Source organism: Grammomys surdaster, unplaced genomic scaffold (assembly GCF_004785775.1).
Source record: "Grammomys surdaster isolate TR1022 unplaced genomic scaffold, NIH_TR_1.0 148, whole genome shotgun sequence".
In the NCBI taxonomy this organism is placed as follows: Eukaryota; Metazoa; Chordata; class Mammalia; order Rodentia; family Muridae; genus Grammomys; species Grammomys surdaster.
This window is the reverse complement of record NW_021604606.1, coordinates 1,289,639-1,313,007: the sequence shown is the minus strand read 5'-3', so window position 1 is coordinate 1,313,007 and position 23,369 is coordinate 1,289,639. Positions and strand designations below refer to the sequence as shown.

The following is a 23,369-nucleotide window of genomic DNA, read 5'->3' as shown; positions in this document are numbered from 1 at the left end:
TCTCCTTCTCCTTCTCCTTCTCCTTCTCCTTCTCCTTCTCCTTCTTCATCACCCTTCTTGGTTTTTAGACAATGTCTCTCTGTTACCTTTGCTTTCCTGGAACTCACTTTGTAGCCTAGGCTGGCCTTGAACTCACAGACTTGCCTCTGCCTCCTAGAGTCCTGGAGTTAAAGGAAAGTGCCACCACACAACTGGCTTTAAAGATCAAATAATTTAAAAGTAGGTAGAAAATGATAGTTTTTTACAGCTTTATAAATAATATCTTCAACCTGGAAAGAACCCAAATGTTCAATAAGGAAATGTATAAATGAGATAAACTCATGTAAGAAAAATTACCCAGTCATTAAACAAATTACTAATTCTTAGTGTACTGAGATTCAAAATGATGATGATGATTGTAAGAAACTAGACACAATATACTGGCGTAGTGCCATTTGTAGAAAATTCAAGACAGTAAAATGGATATATTGTACAGAAAGCAGATCGATCAGTGATCACCTCATGTCAAGATAGAAGGGAAAATCGTCTGCAACAAAGCCCCAAAGAGGATTTAAAGAGGGGATAAGACTGTGTTGCATGTTGATTGTTTGAATTGTTTGTTAAAAACACATCTGTTAAAGATTGGGGAAGTCTACACACTAAATGGATGAAGTTCATTATGTCTAAATTGTTCCATAATGAAGTTGATATCTGAAATTTTTAAAAAGGCATTTACTCTGAAATCAAATATAACATTCAAAATTGCATTTGATTAGGCAGAAAGTGATGTGTGATACACCAGATATTTATATAAATAAAAGACATATCCAGGTTATGCTGTCAGTTCCCTTCGTATTAATTCAGAACATATCTTAAACACTATATTCAGAACTGACCTTAAAGGTTAAGGAATTACATCCTCTCATCTAATAAGAAATTGCCTGTAGGGGTGAGACAGTCATTTCAGCCCTGAGTATCTCCTGTCTAGGAAGTTTTCTGCTTTCAAGGTCATTAATTCTATTTTCAGAAAGCTCAATTATAAATCATTCTTTAATACTAGTTAAAATTTACTTTTCTGTAGTATCCAGAAATACAGCTGAATCCACTCTCAGTACAAAATAGAAAAAAAAAACCCAAAGAACAAATAAACAAAACCAAAACAAAAGACAAAACATAAAACATAATAAATCTCCTATAACCTTACAAATCTTTCAGTCTTTCTATTACATTCTTCCTAATTTTAGTTCTGTCAAAGCTATATCTAAAACCTTGTAGTTCTTTCTGTTTTTCACATAATGTGGCCCTACAGACTCTTGCTTCGGCTAACAGCCTTTGACAAACAAGATTCATTTTAAAGGTGATAAACAGAACCAAGGAAGTTGGATGATAATGTTGACTATAACACTAAGTTGCTGATAACAGTTGTGTTTCATAGCTATCACATCATACTTTTTGTTCATGCTGAGTTTGTAGATTTCAAAAAAAAATTAAAAGTTTTGACAACATAATAATCTGTCATTAATTTAAAAAATCTGTACTCTTTTGTGCTCTTTTGAGGGAAGCATTAGACAGGGTTTTTTCTAGGTATCCCTGGCTGGACTGGAGCTCACTGTATAGACCAGATTGGCCTCCAACTCATAGAAATCTCCCTTCCTCTGCTTTGGCTGCATGAATGCTGGGATTAAAAGCATGCACTACAGGCTGGGCTCCTCTGTGACTTTACTATTGATTATTTGAAGCTAAATGTGAAATTTACAGTTTATTGAAATGGCTTTCAAATTTTGTATTGCTATAAGAACTCATAAATGACTTGGTATGGTGGCATACATCTTTAATTCTAGCATGTGAGATGCATGGGGTGGGAGTGGATCTCTGTGAATTTAAGGTCAGTCTGGTTTACACAGTGAGTTTCAGGCTAGACAGAGCTATATAGGGAGATCCTATCTCAAAAATTAAAAAGAAAAATCATTTTTTAAATCCTATAATACTAGGGATACCAAATCTGTCATTTTTTTTTAAAGATTTATTTTATTTTGTCATTATGTGTATGTATTTGTATATGTGTTTGGGTCTGAGCATGTAAGTTGCAGGTGCCTACAGGGGTCAGATGAGGGCATCCCATCCCTTAGAGCTGCAGTTAAAGGCAGTCGTGAGCCATCTGATAGAAGTTATGGAAACTGAACTTAGGTCCTCTGCAAGATAAGTGAGCATTCTTAACCAATGAGCTACCTCTTCAGCCTCAGCCTCTGAATTGTAAGCCCACGTTTTACCACTGAAATATATAACATCCCCCAAAGAACTCATTTTAGTAACCAGGTAAATCTATTACAATTTTGACGTTATCATCAATTCATGTACTAACATGTCTAAATATGTTAATTTCACTTGTATTGATTAGAATTTTGCAATTATCATAAATTCATGTATGAACATGATTAAATATGTCAATTTTAAGTGTACTGATAAGTTTAGTTTGTCTCTATACCCATTGTATCAACAATTAAAAATACAGTGTATATTTGGTCATATATTGTAGGAAAAATGGAAACAGACACTCAAGATTGCTCTTGATATTCTCAGAATATAGCAGAAGATATACATATAAACAAAACATTATGCTTTGGTTAGATAAGAGCGAGTGGGATGCTCTGCTTACTGAGCACAGCCAACAATGATTCATTGAGGTTGTGATATATGGACAAGTCTGACCAAATGAGGTCTCCAGGTAGAGGGCTGAGGTGAGGGTACCGAAGACCAAAAAAGAAACAGATGGGTGTCAAGGCACAGAGGTCTTATACAGGGTCAAAGATACAGGTTCTATTGAATGTTTAGATTCACCACTTGACATTTTTGAATGTCTTTGTTTAATCAGTTACAAATTTGTCCAATTATTTGACTCTAATTTCTACATCTTTTATCCAAAGTTGTCAAATGAAAACTTGAAATATGTGCTGTAGAATCAGAAGATATACATCTAAACATCATGTGGCCATAATAAAAATGGAAATGAAGGGCTTAGATTGTAGACTTCTTGTCCTGCATGCACAAATCCCTTGGTTCAGTCTGAATTACTCCATTACACTAGGCACCAGTGTATGCCTCTCACCCCAGAACTTGGTAGGTGTAGGTAGTAGATTCAGAGAAATTCAAGGTCATACTCAGCTATATAGTAGTTTTGAGTTCATCTTGACCTACATGAGACCCTGTCACAAACAAATAAACAAATAAAAAAACAGAAATGTAGCGAGTATGCCATGAATCACACTGAATTCCAGAAGCCTGATTTTTGTTGTTGTTGTTTTGTTTTGTTTTTGTTTGTCGTACTTACTTAAGTGATGTCAAACTTTACTTTCTAGAGTTTCCTTGCTTATCAACATCAAGCTAATTGGTTTGTAAGTTTCAAGATCTCAGTTTTTGAGTGATAAAAGAGTATTTATTTATTTTATCAGATCCCCAGCCTTGTTCCCATGAGTTTCCCAAGCCTATCAAAAGTGGGTCATGAGAAGGAATTGTTTTTACTACTGCTGTATAAGAACTCACTCTTGATGAACAAGATGATAGAATATAGACCCAAATGGAAATTGGATGTAAGAATTACATGGATGTACTTCTAGCAAATGCAATCTGTTCTCTGAATTGATTCTATTTACTTTAAATATTATTAAACATTATTTTAATATAGTATCTATTGAAAATTATTTTATGTGTATGGGCATTTTACCTTCATGCATGTCATTGTGTCACATTCATGTCTTATGCTCTCAGTGGTCAGAAAAGGCCCTGGAACTAGAGTTACAGATTGTTGTGAGCAGCACAACGATTGTGTGGTGCTGGGAATCAAATCCTAGTTGGTCCTATGGAAGAGTAGTTAGTGTTCTTAATGCCTGAGGCATCTCCCTATCTCATAATATTTCCTTTTAGTTGTTGGTTTTTAGTTTGTCAAGCAAGTAAGGTAATATATCTAGTGTACTTAGATAACTAAATAAAAATAACATAGTGTTGTCTGAAATCATCTTAAAACTGTGTAAATCTCCAAAAATCGTTATCACCTACACATTTCCTACATTTTCTCAGACTTTGATTTGAGCAAATAATTGTCACGTATATTTTTATCCTTTACTGCAATCAAATAAGGTTCCATGTATATACAATAGACTCTGGCCAAAGTGCTCATTATACACGAAATGGGATTATTGGACTTGGCAGTACACAATTCACTGGGGGAAAATGTTTAATGATTTCTTCTTGCCTTTATTTTCTTTCTACCCATTGGTGAGACTGGCTATGTTTTTAGATTCTGAGTGTTACAATTGAAGAATTTACTGATGTCTCTTTACTCATGGCAAAATAAAATGTATTACTTAAGACTAATAAAAACCATTTTAGAGTTGCAATAAAGAGCATCATGAATGGTGAGAAAAATCTGTTATTTAGTGTGAGGAAATCCAATATTGTTTTTTGAAAAACTCTTTCGCAGAAGTTCAATTTACATTTGTGGTTTCCTAAACCTTATTGCAAGGTAGCAATTCTTTCTTTCTTTCTTTTTTTTTTTTTTGGTTTTTCGAGACAGGGTTTCTCTGTGTAGTCCTGGCTGTCCTGGAACTTACTCTGTAGACCAGGCAGGCCTCGAACTTAGAAATCTGCCTGCTTCTGTCTCCCAAGTGCTGGGATGAAAGGCATGTGCCACCACAATTCTTTCTAATATATAATCAAAGTAATTTTGTGTTGAGAAGAAAACTTTTCATCTTTTAAAGGACATTTAAAGGACAGGGTAAGAAAAACAAGAAATATACAGAGGATAAAGGTGAAAGAGTGGATTGAATGGATTTCAAACATTATTTTAAAAAGTTTATCTAGAAAAAGATGTTATTTAAATAAAGAAGTAGGTTTCTATTTGTAAATTTAAAAGATTTCAAAGTTTAATAATGCTTAATAATAAACTCATTTCTACAAAATGGAAGAAGATATACATATGTTCAAGGTATTTTGGTTACCAGTGTGTCAGTGGATTTTCTTCACAAGCTTCATAACTTTCTATAGGCCTCCATTTATTAGCTCATGTATTTTAAAGTTTTCTTTTTAACAAAAAAAATCCAACTATCTTTAGAATGAAAAACTTGACTAAATTTTAGAGAACTCTACTTAAAGAGTCAATTGTTTCGATTAGGGGGGGTAACTAAAACTTCATTTCTTCATAACAAATAACAAATGCTTATACCAATGAAAATACACTGAGGGGCTAGAGAGATGGCTCACCTGTTAAGAGCAATGGCTGCTCTTACACAGGACCCAGATTCTGTTCCTAGAACATGGCAGCTCATAACCATCTCAAGTACCAGAAGATATGGCTCCCTCTTCTGGCCTCCACAAGTACTGTATGCACGTTGCACATAGATATACATGATGGTCAAAACACTCATACACATAAAACAAAAACCAATCTTCTTACAAAAAGAAAATAGGGAACTAGATAAGTGGCCCAGCAGTTAAAGGCACTTACTGCTCTTCCAGATGACCTGGGTTCAATTCACAGAACCCACATGGTGACTCACAACCATCTATAATTCCAAATATAGGGGATCTGATGTTCTCTTTTGGCCTCAGTGAGCACCAGGCATGCATGTGGTGCACAGATATATATTGAGGGAAAACATCCATATACATATAAAATAAAACATTTTTAAGTAAAAAAGAAAAAAATAGTGAAAAAAATCCTGAGAAGAAGAAATAATGGCTATGTTTTTTGAGATTATGTTTTAGTGTATAATTATGTATAAATATATTTATTCAACCCATCTAATTTAAATCTAGGTCACAAATTTAGATATTATCTCGTACAAAATGGAACCAATTTTTTTACTTGTTCCACTGAATTAAATTATGATGTTTCAAATTTATATTTTCAGACAAAGAAAAGCCTGTCTTTTGTAAATTTGGTTCTCTGTAGTAACTACCACCAATGTGTTCAAATCTTAACTATGGTCTTGGTGAGGTAAGCATACCTGTAAGTCTAGCCCTGCAGACACAGAGGCAAGAAGATGAGAATCAAGGTCAGCATGAGCTATGTTGTCAAAATAGTTCTCAAAAATGCCAAGCACTAACACTAATAGAGCCAAGTAACTACAGAAGTTTAATATTGCCACAGATATTGAGTATTTGATCTTCACAAATACCATGATTTCACCTACATTTCTATTTTAATCATGCATTTCCTATGATAGGAAATGATGGTTAATTAAAAAATATTATGTTAAGATTTTTTAAAATCATGATACTGGAGAAATGGAGCAATGGTTAAGAGAGCTACTACTTTTGCAGGAGTCTTGAATTCAGTTCTCAGAAGCCATATCAGGAGGCTCACAGCATCCAATTACTCCAGTTTCAGGGAATTCAATGCCTTCTTCTAGTCTCACTGTGTACACGATGCACATAATTCTAACAGGCACACACACACACACACACACACACACACAGACAATATTTAGGGGGAAGCGGAAGCAAAAGACACATAAGCAAAAGTGAAAATAAACAGGATGTCACAAATAAGCAAACATTGTTTTGGCCTCATTACGGGATGATAGTGTTCTGAATGGCACTGTCATAATACCTTCCTTTTCAGTATGAGGGCAAACTCTGAGATGAACGTGCTCAAGTGTGCTGATCTACAGAAGCATAACAAGTTTTCTCCTCTAACCCAGATACTTTATTTGCTAGAGAAAAGGAAAAAAAGCTAGATGAAAACAAAGTGGTAGGATCTTCAGAGTGAAACAGAAATGAACTAGAGAGGCTATGCATAATCAGGAACCCCAGAAGCTAAGCCTACACAGTCAGTGTTCATTGAATCATGAGGAACTCAGTGGCATGGTGAATGATCAGAAAGGGATTATAAGCTCCTTTCTCAAGAATTACAATTAAAACAAAAACCTGTTGATCAGAGCTGTTCTTCATACTCCAACATCGATCAAAAGGATTGCTAATGTGCATGCCTGCATGCACACATGTGCATGTACACATGCATGCACACACACACACTTTTATTCTTTGCCTTCTCAAGCCTTGCTTTGAAATTCTTCGTGGCTTGGATCATCAGCCGTTAATTATACATTGTGCAGACTTTATAAATTAAGCCATTCATACTGCCAGTCTACATAAGAAGCACCCTCAGTGTCTTTATCATGACATTCTGAAGCATTTAAAGAGGGCCTGCTACAATAAGTATGATTATCAGATGATGATAAACAGTACTGGGTCACAGATGAGAAAGTATCATTATTTGAGAGCCATTTTCATGTTAATGTTATGGATTATGTATTAAAGACATAACACAAAATATTCCTCTAGAATTGGTCCTTTCTGATCTTGTTTTACTTTGGGGACTTAGTCTTTTACTAAGAGGCTTGTCAGTGGTAAATTCCTCCCATTTTGAAAATCTCTGGGGTATTAAAGGCAGATATGGCAACTTAAGACATTTTCTGTTAATATACAAAGAAGGAACAACCAAGTATTGTTAGTGCATGTGCACGTGTACATGCCAGCACACACACAAAGCTCTCTAATTGGGCTTAAGACCTACTCAACAGGAGAGAAATCATGACTGGTACTGCAAACCTGGCCTGAGGCTGGTGACGTCATGGATCTGAAGGGAAAACACACTATTGCCACTTTACTAAACCAGCATAATCCCAACTGCACTCTAAATGTTTGTTATTCTACCCACAAATAGGTGTAATTCCTGATCCTCATCAAAGGAGCTTCTCTTTGCAAGAAAGACCATTACGGAAAAACCACAACTGGTCAAAATGCAAAGAACAAAAAGTGATTGCAGGGTGCTCAGCTCCAGTTGATAGATCTAGAATACAACTCCTGCACCTAAGCATCATGGCAGAGGCTGCAGGAAGATTCTAAGAAGAAGAAGGCCAGAAAAGTCTGGTGTGAGATTGTACCTTTTAGCTATGGCAGTGAAGCCTCACGCAGAATATCTCAACAACATGGCAGTCTAAATAAGACCTGAATAAGAATGACATTATACTCTGCAAATATGGAAGGGGAAAATCTCATTGGGGCTAATGTATAGACAAAGAACTACAGGCAATTAATAAAAGCTTAGAGGAAGTAGCCTTCTTAAAGTATCAGTTCCCTAACTAGCTATCCAATACAGCATGTGCTGTTACTTGAGTTTTTGATCTTAGTCATTTTGATTGGTGTAAGGTGGGATTTCAGTGTCATTTTGATTTGCATTTCCCTAATGACTAAGAATGTTGAGCACTTCTTTAAGAGCTTTCCAGCCATTTGAGATTTCTCTGTTGAGAATTCTGTTTTAGCTCTGTACCTCATTTTTTAATTGCATTATTTGTTTTGGTAGAGTCTAACTCATTGAATGGATGGAACTAGAAAATATCATCCTGAGTGAAGTAACTGACCCAAAAGTACACATATTGCATACTTACTGATACACAGATATTAGGTATAAAGTACAGAATACCTATGAAACACTCCATAGACCCAAACAAGAAGAAAGGCCCAAGCAAGGATACTTAAGTCACACATAGAAGGGGAAACAAAATAGTCGTGGGAGGTAGAGGGAGTGAGGGAACTGGCTGGGAGAGAGTAGGGGAAGGGGAATGGTGGGGCAGGATTAGGTGTGGGGAAAGACAGGAGAGAGGCCCAGAGGGCCGGGAAAATGAACAGAAATCTGCAGCTGCCAGGCATGGGTGGTGGAGGAAATCTCTAGGAAGTTCCAAAGACATGGAATGGGGGAGGCTACCAGGAGTCAGTGCAGGTGACTTTAGCCTATATGCCTAACAGTGGGGACATGGAACCTCAAGAGGTCACCTCCTGTAGACAGGCTGGACCCCCTAGTGGAAGGATAGGGACATCAAAACTTTCAACATAAAAGTCCCGTCTAAAAGAAATGAAGGGACAAAGATGGAGTCGAGACTGAAGGAATGGCCAACCAACAACCGACCCAAATTGAAATCCATCAATCCCTGACATTATTAATGACACTCTGTTATGCATGCAGACAGAAGTCTAGCATAACTGTCCTCTGAGAGGCTCTACCCCGAAGCAGTCTGAAACAGAAACAGATATCTGCAGCCAGGAATTTGTCTAGTGGTTGTACTCTTATGGAAGTACTTGGGGAAGGATTGAAGGCCTTGACGGAGATGAGAACTCCACAGGAAGACCAAAGAGTCAATTAACCTGGACTCCTGGGTTGAAATGACGCCCCAGGCACATATGGAGCTGACATGAAGCTCCATGGCTGCCTTGTCTGTACTCTGTGGGAGATGGTGCACCTAATCTGGCAGAGACTTGATGCTCCAGGGTGGGGGAGTACCCGGGGGGGGGGGTCCCTACCCCCTCAGAGGGGATGTTCAGAGGAACTGTGTGTAGGGGGACCCGAGAGGGACCAGTTTTTGGGATATAAATAAATGAAAGAATTAATTTAAATATATATTAAATTGAATATATTTAATTCAATATAGTTGAATGAAGTTAACTTTTCACATTTTTTTTTTTACTATTTTCATGGTTCTGAATATTTAATTTATGCACATCACACTCTAAAAAGACTGGAAAAGAGTAAACTATGGGGCTCACAGTCTTAAAAAGAGGCTTTTAGGTATCGATCTTCATTAATGCTCTCCTCTAAAACGGTTTTAGCCTTTTGTGCTTCTAAAATTAAAATGTTATCCTTAGGTTTTGCAATTTGGATCTTGTAAGGAGATAAAGAGGGAAGGAAAAAAAGTTTATGATTCAGGGGTGTAATAAACTCCAGCTGGCATATCATGAGCCTAGTTATGTCAAAATAAATAAATGATCAAAAATAATCTTATTAAGATAAACAAACTCATATTGGAACTTTGGAAAGATAAATGTAGGTAAAACAAGTGAAATGAAAATAGGGTGGATATTAAAATTCAAAACCTAATTGATTATGTATTAGTCAGATCAAAGCCTTTGAGTGATAATGAGCCAGTGAACAGGGATTACCACCTGTCCTATTCAACCAGCAGCTGGACCTACCAAGAACAGCTGGACAAGAACACTTATATAAATTAGCCTTTAGATGCACAAGCTAAGTTTTTTCACCAGCTTCTCGGTTCTGCATCTTTATCACTCTTGCCAGAAGTAAAAAGCTTTTTATATTTTGATGCTGTTTTTGCCTTAGGGAAAATGGAGCTTTGAACACCAATATTCCCAAGGAACAGAATTTGTCTTCTAAATCTAATAAAGCAAAGATGTCAGATGCACTTGGGTTTTCCTGTCAGTAGCTCATCTTTTGCTCTTACACTTAAGCAACTACAAATTCTTTCAAGAGCAAATAGAAATCTAAATTCTTTAAAAATCCAAATTATTCTATGTTAGAATATATGCTTAGTGTACATGAAGCTCTGTGTTGATTTCTAGCATTCCTCTTCCCTCAGAAAGCTATCATGGAACATATAAATGAATAAGCCTATCTGTCTGTCTGCCTGTCTAGCTATCATTTGTGTCTTATTTCCAACCCAGCAACTAAATTCTCTCTCTCCTTCCCCATCCCCTTTCTCTCAACGAATCTCTCCTGATACAATAACATTTATAATTAAAGACTTCAAATATAGCATATCAATGATATTAGTTAAGTATTTTTTAAGAGAGAAAATCTGTAATCAAGAAATCTGAAAAAGGAAAACTTATCCTTTACCCATCACCTTTTTATTCTTATTTTACCTTCACTCAAGGGCAGAAATAAAGTAATCAGTTAGTTTGGGGGACTGGTAACAAGCCTGTTTTGAACACTCCTGACTCTGGTTGGCTGTTCTTGTAATTATTGTTTCCCAATTTATGTTTAGGTTCAAACCACAATACATCTACTTGTTCTTGAAGAGATATTTGGAAAATGGTAGATGAGAAGGAAAGAATAGGAAGAAAGAATGAAAATTAAAACACAGTATGATGTGTAGTGCTTTGAACAGAAACATAAGTGAGAGAATAGAATATCAAAAGAATACATATATGCTTTTCTTCTTCTCTAAATAAAGAATTCCACATACTTTGGATAGCATCTGGCTTGGTAAGTCTATAGGAATCATCCGTGCAGGGCAGGCAGGACAATTGGTATCATCCAACCTTTTTAAACACTTGAAACTAGGTGCCTTCATGAGTAAGAAAGTCCTTTCCGTTGCTACTTGTGAGATAAAACTGGTCAAATGTTGAACTTCAGTGCAGTGATTTTTGTAATGTAATGTCTGTCAGTTGTCAACAATTTATCAGATAACCGGGTCCAATTCCATTAAGATAACAGTTACACTCTGGAATTGAAGACATGGAACCATATAAGGGTAGCTTTTGTCTGGAAAGGACAAAGGATTGGAAAAACGTTTTCAGTTCTCTACTACAGAGTCAATGAAACAAACCAAGAGATCTTTGTGTGTGCTTTGTTCATTTAATCAGAAATGAAAAGTAATTTTATTATCCTAAATCCCTGTTTTAAATTATAAGGTTAATCAGCATAGGACAACTTTGGAGGGGTAATTAAATTTGTGCTGCTGTTATATATTCAAAAGATCTGAGGTTTTAATAGACTTTTTGGATGCTTGAGTAATATTAACACTCAAAGTCTGTTATTTATTTTTGGTGCTAGGTATGAAATCCAGAGCCTCATGCAGGTTATACAAAGTTCTCTACCAGTGAGCTCTATTCCTAGCCAAGCGTATCTATCATATGCTTAAAAATTAAACTGACAACTTATTTACTTTATAGTGTACTGGTATCTAAAAACCCACATTATTAAATCAGTTTATAGAAAGGAAGATTGTAAACTATAGATATTGGAGTAAAAATACTTGTATTAAGGGCTAGAGACACTGTTCAGTAGTTTTGAGAACCAGCTGTGTACTATTTTTTCACTATTTTTTTTTGACACAGGGTCCACTGCATAACTGAGGCTGACTTGGAACACTCTATGTAGACTTGGCTGGCCTTGAATTCAAAGATATCTACCTGTTTCTGCCTCTCAGAGTACTGAGATTTAAAGGTGTATCCCACCATACCCAACCAGAGAACTAGATGCTCTTGTAGAGGACCTAGTTTTGGCTCCCAGCACCCACATCATGGCTCATAGCCAGCTATAACCCAAGTTCTAGAAAATCTAACATTCTTTTCTGCCCTTGGCTACCAGATGTCCATGTGATGCACATACATATAGTCATGTACACTGTCATTTGCATAAAATAAAAATAAATGAATCGTTTTAAAAAAGAGTGCTTGTTTTATGTTTTTGCTAATACAATATACTCGAAATGGGCTGCTGATAAAGAAGAGGCTTATTTACTTCATGATTTTTTAGTTCAATGTCCCCAAAAGAGCTGGATATGGTGGCTCCCACCTGTAATCTCAGTACTTAAGAGGTGGAAGGAAGAGGATAGAGGTCAACCACAGCAATAGAATAAATTGAAGAGGTCAGCCTGGGCTACATAAATCCCTGCTTAAAAAACAAAGCAATCCAATCATTACTGTACAGGCTCCTACCAAAGGCTACATTGTCTCATAGTGGATGGTGGAGTGTCATGTTTATGCATACACACACATGCACTGGAATGACTACATGGTAAGCCAGAAAGTAGGAATAGCTGGTTGGGGCTTTTATAATAACCTCATGTGGCAAGTAGCAAGGAGCATTATTTTCTGAGCACTTCCTCTGTGAGGCTCACAGATCTTTGGACACACACTCATTTTTCAAAGTTTTCATTACTTCTCAATAACTTCACCTTTCCAACTAAGTCTTCAATCTCAATGGACCCTTGAAAGACATGTAAGCCCCTCTCAGGCTGTGGAGACACTCAAACTTTTGAAAACTCCAGAACACATTAACTCAAAAGAAGGTTTAGTGGAAAATTGCAAAACCAGAAAAAGAAATGAAACCATTTTAGCTCTTAACAAAATTAGATATTTAAAATGTCTGCACCTTCATGGGCCCATGAGGGCTCACAGAGACTAAACTACCAACCAAAGAGAGTGCATAAGCTGAACCTAGGCCTCCAGCACATATATAGCAGATGTACAACATGGTCCCCATGTGTGACCCCTACCAAGTGGAGTAGGAGCTGTCTCTGACCCTGTTGCCTCCCTTTGGATCCCTTTCCTGGAGCTAGGGTGTCTTGTCTGGCCTCAGTGAGAGAGAATGTGCCTAGTCCTCCTGTGACTTGATGTGCCAGGGCTAGTGGATACCCAGGGGGACATTCCCTTCTCAGAGTAGAAGGAATGAGGGGGAGGGGGACATGAGTGTGATGCTGGAAGGAGGGTGGCTTTGATCAAGATATAAAGTGAATAAATAAATTAAAGAAAATGACAGATTTATATTCAAAATTATAGGTTAAAATAAATATTAAATACAAATGAAAGTTATTATTTGTAAACAGAATTATATCTGTTCTACTGTGCTTTTGATTAGTTTGGAATACAAGTTGCAAACCAACAGACTTTGGGCTAAATTGGGATTGCACACATGTTTTGTTGAGCCTACACAGTTTTTTTTTAATTTCATATTACTCAACATTTAAATATTCAGATATTTTTACAGAGTAATCCAAGCTTCTGACTTCATATTAAATGGGATGATTTGGCTCTGTCCGTTTACCTCTCTTCCATGCTAGCTACTGTCTTGAACCAATATCCATCGCTCTAGAGACAGACGTACAGTGCACTGAGCATTCCCCTGGATCTTCTTATCCTCCACTTGACCATGCTTTCCCATATATATTAGCAGATACCTGATATTATATTTTTATTTTATATTATTTTTTCTATCTGTTGTTCAGATAAGCAAGGCTTGACTATAGAAATCTGAGAATATCTTTGTTTTAAGTCAAGTCAACTCTCTTAGTATTTCCAGTGTTGTGAAGAGTCACCACGACCACAGCAACTTATAAGGGGGCTAGTTTACAGCTTCAGAGGTTCAGTTCAATAATTTTTTGTCAGGAAGCATGGAAGCATGCAGGTAGACATGGTGCTGGAGAAGGAGCAAAGAGTTCTAACATCTGGATTGGCAGGTAGCAGGAAGAGGGTCTGGCTTGAGCTTCTGAAACCTCAAAGCCCACCCCCAGTGACATACTTCCTTCAATAAGGCCATACTCCAACAAGGTCACAAATCTTTATCCTTTTAAATAATGCCACTCCCAATGATCCTATGGGGGGCATTTTCATTCAAACTATCACAAACAACAAAACACAAAAAAATAGAAAATAAAGGCAGCCTACCTTATTTATGGAATTGATTCTGTCTTTATAGGCTTCCCTTAATTATAACTTGGAACCAGATGATGCCATTGACAGAAATGCTAATTTTAAACTCTTCAAGAGATGAGAAGAGACAATATATTCCTCCTTCACTTAATAATAAATCATGATACCACAGCTTGACAAGAATTACAAACCAGTATCAGTAATACACATAGATGATGCAATAATTCTAAAGAAAAGGCCAGAAATTTATTTAAGTCAAATGGTAAGTGTCCTGATTCATATCTCACAACCAAGTTGGAATGAATTCAAGAATGGAAAAATGTGATGGGCAAACTTGAAATGTAAATGTTGTTGTGATTTCCTTCCTCTTTCCTTTCTTTTCCTTCCACTCCATCTCTCTTCCTGTCTCCCTGCCTTCTCTTCCTTCTTCTCCTCTTCACTTTCTCTCCCCCTTTCCTGTTTCCTTTAAGTAACTGTATATAATCCTTAGAAACTTTTAGTAACATCTATGTTTATTTTTATGGTCTAGGGATGGAAACCATAGCCTTGTACATGCTAAGCAAGTAGTCTACTCCTGAGCTGGACCTCAATCCAGTTTTACTGTTAACAATTTGATATTTAATCTAGGTGAAAGTGATTTTTTGTATCCTCATACATTTGCTGCCTTGCTTCCTTTTCTTTTTTTTCTTTCCCTCCTCTCACCCCTGTTTCTTGTCTTTCTTGCTTAAAAATAATACCTGGGCCTCATGCATAAAAAGTACCTATCAGTGAGTTCTATTAACAGGCCAACAGTCCTTTAAGGAGAAAGAAAGAATAAATGAAGAAGGAAAGAACACCCCCAACTCAGAGGGCACACTAGAAAATTCAATTTCAACTAGTGTACAGCTAAAGATTAAAAGCAATTGGGGGTATAACTCAATGTTACAGTACTGTTCTAGCATGTTCTATCCCCAGAACTACAAGAAATGAATACATAAATAATTAAGGCTTCTAGGTGATAATTGGAGATAATATAATCATAATTTTGAGTATGCCAAAGTTTCTTAAGTAGAGCACAGGATTATCAATATTGATAAAATTATGTATTGTATTAACATTAAAATTAATAACTTCCATTGAAAAGTACAGCCAAAGAAGTTAAAATGGAAGAAATGTTTATATTATGAGCTTAATACACATATAACCAACATAGGCAATTTTAATTTTTATTATATAGTAAGTATCTGTGTATGCTTATATGAGCCAAAAGATATATAAAGGGACATTTTTGGAAACTTTATTGGAAATTCTTTAAAACAGGAAACAACTGAAAGTACCCAAAACACATCAATAAAGCATGATGTATGTTTACCAAAGAGTGTCATATAGCAATGAAAAAGACTCATTGACTCAACAATGTGGATCTATCTCATGAATCTTAGTCATAAATGTTTGTGACTCAGCTTATGTGTACTGTGCTCTTCAGTTTCTAAAGACTTAAAAACAAGTAAAGTTAAATCATAGCATTACATGGCAGATTATCAGTTACCTTTAGACTGAGAGATTGAATAACTATTATTTGTGGAGGGGTGGTCTACCAATAGTCTTGTTTATTATCCTAGCATGGGTATGTTCATTTTGTGATAATTGCATTTTGCTGGATATTTTCAACATATCTACTTTCTATATGTGTTTTTCTTTAAGTTAAAAGAAAAATTTGCTTCTCTAAACATTGTTTTCTTCCAGAATGCCCATAAAAATAGTGCATTGAATTTAACAGATGCCTGAAATAGCGTCACCAAATGGTTTTGCTTTTTTTTTTGAAAAATTTTGTTGTTATTAGAGAAGCTGCAGTATATTTTTCAGATCTGTCTAATAAACAACACTACCATAATACAGTAATGAGAATTAGGTTAAAATTATGTCACAGCCTCACCTGCTGGCTGTTTTTCATAATCTTACTCTACACCTGCTTCCATATTATATGGAGACCAGAAATTTTCCATGATTGTTAATGTTAAAATATGTATAGAATATGGTATACTTTAGAAAACAGGATGAGGCACAAGACAGATCTTCAGGGGTTTTTGGCAGTACAGAATGGATATTCTATGGCCCTATCAGTTAAGTGACTGCATGAAACACAGTTATGATTGTGCAACAAATGTTTAAAACAGAAAAGACAAGCTTCCACCCACAGCTTAGATGAAAATGAAATTATTGACCTGGAAATGAAAGATAAGCACAATTATAAAATGTTTGTCTTTTGTGTTACAAATAAAAATGAATTAACAATACACCATAACGGATCAAGCAGTCAGATTAGAGAAAAAATGACTTAGGTTCTTGGTTTTAGTTCATGGTGCATGATCTTGGTAAATAAAGCTAAGTCAACACCTCAGTTTCTGTATCTGTTTAAGTATGTCAAATCTTTCTTTGAGGAATGTAAAAATCAAATGGAAGAAACCAATGTTTAGAGAAACAGATTTTTCTTTTAACTTAAAGAAAAACACATGTGAAAGTAGATATTTTTGTAATTTCCAGCAAAATGCAACAGTAGAAGTTAAAGTGTTTTATAAAGTGATTAATTCCTTATTTACAGACAACTGTTATATGAATAACTATGTCATTTTAGAAAAGACCAAGACAGCAGATATCTTAAGATTTGCTTTTCTAGCACAGGTTAGCTACATTATTAAAATTAATCCCCATCATTGACCTACAGTTGGAAATACTTCTTCAATTTCTTATCTGTAAGATGAAGGTTTGGGTTGGATTATCTCATTTTTTTCTTGCTCTTGGATTTCATGATTTTATCTTTTCACACCCAAGTAAATCCACTTTTTTTTTCAGTCTAATTAGCTGATGGTCACAGTGCCACAGTGCTGACACCTATAGATCTATGCTATCAAAGATAAGTTGAGGGACTTATCTTTGGAGGTAGAGTTATTCGGTAGAACACAGAGCTTGGCACACAGTACTGCTAGTCAGCTTTCTCCAGAGATCTCCTTTCTCCACATTCAGAAGCTCAAAACACAAGCAGGCCACCATATTTATCTTACATTTATATGGTAGCTTGAGATTCAAACATGGGTCATCCAGCTTACACCATAAGTACTTTAACACTAAGCTATCTCCTTCAACAAATATGTAGCCCAGGCTGGCCTCCTACTTGTGATCTTTTCTATCAACTACTTTAGCATATCCTAGTGGTTTATATGTTACTACAATTGGTTGTTTTTTTGATACAGGGTCTTACTACAATGTCTAAGAGACATTGTAGATTTGTAAGCTTTGAAGTATTATGTATTGGTAATATGTGCAATGAATTCTGACTTTTTTGGTCACTGTGTTTGAAAGAGAAAGTGCTAAAAATAAGAGCCATATGCCACTCAAAAAGAGGAAGTTATAAACTTTGAGAATAAATTTATACAAAGAAATTAGCTTTGTGATATAATGTGTTAACACAGCTTCCCTAAACTTTTAAAGCATCATCCAAGCTGTTATATCTAGAAAACATGGCTTCTTCTTTTTTTTTTTTTTACAATGAAAAACATTAAACAGTTTGGTAACTAACTCTTTATTATCTGCCTGAAGATGGATCAAGGCTTCAAGAACAGAATAACTATGAAGAAACTTCCTCTGAAATACTAAACATAAAACATGCAGTGTTCATAAATATAGGGGAAATCTTTCTGAATGAGGAGAGAATAGATTCTTGTTGACCTGTAACAGTCTTATTTGAACACTACTGTGGGAATATATGAATGATTGCTGCTACAATTGAATAGTTCTTTAAACTGAACTCTGTAAGTTCTATAACTATCCATAGCTATGGCATCTAAAAATAAGACTAATAGCTTAAGGGCTTGTAGTTGTGAGAAGAGACTAAAATTATCATTGGAAAAAAAGCACATTTTTTTTCTATTTTCTAAGCTCTAATGCCAGCCTACTTTTTGAATCCAGAGGATGACAAGTTTGTCACAAAGATTTTTATAGGGACTTGTAGTATGTTGAAAGATTCCCTTGAGAAAATAGTTACTGCTGACTTTACAATGGGTCAAGAGATTGTGATTTCCAGAACAAAGCTATTTTATAGGAACCTTTTAAAACTCTATCTAAAAGCAGATGAGTGGGTCCCAATGTTACAAAGAACTACTCTGAGCTAAGTGAAGGAGTTACCATTGGACACATGAGAACAAAGAACAGGGCTCATCATGAAAATCATTGCTCATATGGATTCCCCTCAATATTCCTGGTGTCAGGTCATAAATGCTCTCACTTTTCATGTGTTTACTAGAATTTTATTACAGTTACCAGATTCCCTAGCTTCCATTTTTTTCCCTTAGGATTTAGACTCCATGGACTGATTGGTACAGCTCTAATTGGATCAAGCCTTAGAATACTATACTCCACATAGTGTAATTATCTTTATTAAGTATTTGAATTCCTAGGTCACAACACATGCTTTGGTATTTTTACAGTGATCCACTCTTTAGAATATCCATCTTTTCTAGAGTCTATACTTAAATCTTCTATCCTGTGTCCATCTGTAAGTAGGCTAAACATGGTCACTTGTAAATGCTAATGGTTTAGTCAGGGCAACTTATTGTTAGAAACCTGGAGAAAAGCCTGTGAAAACAAAGTCTATGATTATATATTATGTCTTAATATGGTTTGTGTCAGCTTATACCTCATGTTCCTCACACAGTGGTAAACTAAGCTATACCTGAAATTTAACACACCCTTAAAAGATGGTGATAGCATGCATGGGATGGGGGTTGGGTAATGGGGGTGGGATTGGTTGAAAGAAACAAAAATCTGAGTAGCAAATCTGAAAACAAAAGAATGTTGAGAAGAGATAAAACACTTTTGATGGATTATTTCTTTGGGTTGTGCTCAGTTTATGGATTTTAAGATCTGTTGGAATAGAAAATGAACTTTCAAGTCTTGGCACAAAGACAGAAAAAGAAAACTAGTAGGCGCTGGTATTGAGAGGTGGAAAATGGCTTTCAGAACAATATATGGATCCCTGCTTGAGTAGAAATATAGACATCAGATTGGTTGGCAATGTTTCTCAACAAAGTCTTGACAGATGAAAAATATGTAAACATTCTTTTCTGGCCACAGTTTAGTAGATTAGGTGTAAATTTGGTGCAGCAATTGAAAAGTAGGGGGATACCCACATATGATTTCTATGGTGCTACAGTCCAGAAACACACACTGGGGTACATGGCTTCCCAAGGGAGTTGCTACCTTTCAATGTAATCAAAGTACTGGGTCACAGCTTGCTGGTTAAATTGCTCAAGTTATTTAGGAGCCTCCATTATGAGATAGAATTGATAACAGCATGGATGTATTGCTAACTGACAGCCCTTTCCTTGCTCCATTTTGTTTTATTAGCATGGGCCAGCATGGGCTTGCCTTTAGGTTCCTGAGAGGAATGCAGGGCTTTCCAGTTCTTACATGTGGAATGGGGAAGGCAGCTATGATTCACTTTGAAAAGAGTTGCATGCATACCAGCCTGCATCTAAGCTTGGGGCAACACTTCTAGGCTTGAGCAATGACATTTTTGTATAATAAATGAAAATGAAACTTCATTTGAATTTCATAATTACCTACTACTGGTGTGATTTAGAAGCAGCTGGTAGGTCAATATGGTGCTCTCTTTATGTAATTTAGCACTGAGGAAACCAGAATGCTAGATATGCCACTATTAAAATTTTTCAAATAGCTTTAGACACATACAAAAACATTCATAGTAATAATGGTTATGCTATTGCTTAAGACTCTGCTAAGGTAATGTTGGCCTGTATCTGACCCATTTTAAAAACTTTATGCAAAAGATGAATGAGAATGATCACTAACCCATATCTACAACAGTTTCATTTTACTCTATTTTTCTAAATTAGTCCACTGGAGAACGTCACAGGATAAATCTATTTGTAATGAATTAAATGGAAACACCATGAATATGTATAATGCTCCTAGATGGAACCAAATATTTCATGAATACACTTTCTGGAACCACATAGGAGATAGCATTGGTGAGCAGCAGGTTGGCCATGAGGAAATGCTGCTCAGCAGGTCAGACATGTACAGCTGGAGACTGATCTGAAATTTAGCTAGTCTACCAGGCAAAATACAAATTTGGAAAGAAGACATTCTATGCTACAAATTAAAAAAAATTCTGCATCGACTTAGAAATCTAGTGTAGTATACATACACACAAGGGACATAAATATTTTTGGAAAGAGTTCCAGTAAGTTTTGTCTTTGAAGATTATTTTCCTGTATTTTTGTTTTTGTATTTTGTGTGTGTGCGTGTTTTTTTTTAACAAAATATAACAAAATACCTCCTGTTGCCCTGAATGCTAATGGTGGAAGACTGTTGCTATGGAGATGCTAATTTCAACGCTGTTGCCTGTGGACTTCACATGAACTCGCTGTTTTAACTTCTGCACATGTCATTTACAAAATGAAAACCCATTAATGATTAGCGAGGGCACAATGTTCTACTTTAATTAGAATAATAAGGAATGCTGAAGCACAAACTACAGGTTTGTGAATCGCTCCTGAGCCCACACTGTCAAAATTAATTACTACGGATGAAGATTTGCTTCTATTTTTTTTTAACGGAAGTTTTAGAGTAGAACCACAGTACTTTGACTTCAAAAGCATCAAAAACTCCTTTTATTTTAAATTTGAAGTTAAAAAAAAAGACAGAATATTGGTCCTAGAAATATACATAAAACCTAACTTAGAAGAGCCACATGTAAATTAAGACCACGGTTCAGATACTTCTCATTCTAGAACTGAAAAGAATCCAGAAAATAACTATCTTTAAACATAGAATGGGGGACGATGTAGGTGAACTGTTTAGCTATTGGGAAAAGGACTAAGAACTATGTGCTCCACATAGCAAGCATCTTGATGTTGGATTTGTGTGTCCACATAAGGGAATAGTGAATAATTAAAACAGCTAGAAATTGATGTGTGAAAACAAAAGTAATTTTTATGGCAAGAGACTGATTGACCGTAAAAGTCATTTAAATTTTGTACAAATTATGTGATATCTCATCTAAACCTGAAATTTGGGATGTGTATTCCACATCGAAATATATCCATGTGGTTTGCTACAAAAGTGCCTGGGATGATTTTGATTTTGATGTTCTTCTGGGTTAGTTCTTGCTCAGTTAGATCATTTTATGTCATTAGTGTAGCCAACCAAAAAAGAAGTGATATTTCTTCTTGAATGAGGAAGGGATACTTTTTCAGTATTAGATACGTCACTGCACAGATGTTTCAAGCCTTTGGGCTTTCGCAGAATATGATGGGGGGGGTGCCAGCAATACTATCTGTAGTCTCTAGAGCAATCCTTGAAAAACTCCCATCACTTTCTGGGTCTTGAGTCAAACAATATTACTAGGTCTGTAGAGCTGTCAAATTACCTGTGTTTTCAAGGTGCAAGCTGAATTTGTGGTGGCCTTACTTGTCTCCTTGATATTAAGCCAAGAGTATCACATTTGGGAAGAAAAACTGACATTTGCTTTCCAAATGGTAAAGTAACTTTAACATGCATTGTTCAACAAAAGATATGGACCAAAGTTACAGGGACAATATCTTCTGTGTTTTAATAGGACATGGAAAAATAGAAGAAGATACTATCAACATGCTCTTAGCAGTTATCTGGGTAGTTATAGGCAATTATAACTTTTTTTATCTTTTTCTTTTATCCACAGTGAGCATTTGTTACATTTGTTATGAGGGAGAAGCGTACCAACATTAACTTAAAAAATTACTGGTAAGATGTCCTGTTTCAATTTGGACATGTACAGAGATACATAATAGATTTTACCCTTAGAGCAAGAAAATATCTGGGTAGATCAATTAATGGCTTGTCATCAGTTTCTATGAGAAAAATGACATGACAGGATAACAAACAGACATCCTAAAATCTGGGACAGGTGCCTCCAACATGGCACACAATCTGACCATTTAGGCCTCTGAAGTGGTAGCAACCAGATGCTATGTTTGTAAGGACTTGAAACTTTTGAGGGGAATGTGAGAGCCATCCTCAGACTGATGTGCATGATGATGATGATGATGATGATGACGACGACGACAATGATGATGACGGTCTCTCTGTGTGTAAATGAGCACATGTACATGAACTCACATATGTGTGTGTTCAGTATCACAGTATTAGCAGGAATCCTAACCATCTACTGACTTCTATTTTCCAGAGAAGATGAAAAAATAGTAGAAAGGTCCCTCTTACCCTTTCTAGTGCTGAGAGGGGAAGAGTGGTTGAGAGTGTCTCTGGATGATGAGGAAGAGATATGTGTGAAGTCTACACCCAGAAGACACTGATCACATAGCTTTGAACAAGGAAAAGGGCTCTGCTCTGTACCCTGTCAACACACCAGCAAGTCTCTAATAATTAGATCACAAGAGAATCTGACATCTTTTGTGCCCATAGCAACAATAAGCTTCATCCATTATAACCACAGCAATAACCAAGATCAAACAGTTTGCCTGATTAAGATAAATCACCATACTAAAGGTCTATTTACTTCAGTATCTAACTAGTTTATTTAAGGTATCTGTCTTTTACCCCTAGAGCATTAAGTGCGCTCAAAGACAAAGAAAAGGCAAGGCAGACAGACAAACTGACAGAGAGATAGACAGAGAGACAGAGAGACAGAGAGACAGAGAGACAGACAGACAGACAGACAGAAAATCAGGATAAAGAGACAAAGAAATGTAGGAACCAAATTCAGATATGTTTTACTTGTTGGGATAAAAGAGAGAAAAGTGTTCTTGTTTGTGTGAGACAAGGTTTTGTATATCCTTAGTTGGTCTAGAACTCATTATATAGTCCAGGCTGGCCACATGAAGATCAGCCTGCCCCTCTGCCTGGAGTGCTGGCTTTAAAGGCATGAGCTACCATATCTGGAAACAAGAACGATAAAAATAACAACAACAAACCAAATATGTTAAATTATTCTATGGGAAGGGATATTATCTGGAAGACCAGATGGGTAATTCTAACACAGAGCTGGACCTGGTAAGGAGGCATCAAATAAATGGTAATGTTAGAAACCATAAACGCCGTAACATAAAGAAATGATGCTCTATGTAGGTAGTTTTGCAGATAAAACACAGGAAAAGCATCAGTGAATT

The 23,369-nt window shown here is 36.0% G+C and overlaps 1 protein-coding gene across 4 annotated transcripts in view; it reads right to left on the bottom strand.

Annotated features, from left to right (window-relative positions):
* Dmd (dystrophin) overlaps positions 1-23,369 on the bottom strand; it is a 1,212,244-nt gene that overhangs the window by 179,241 nt on the left and 1,009,634 nt on the right. The gene's annotated exons all lie outside the window — the stretch shown is intronic.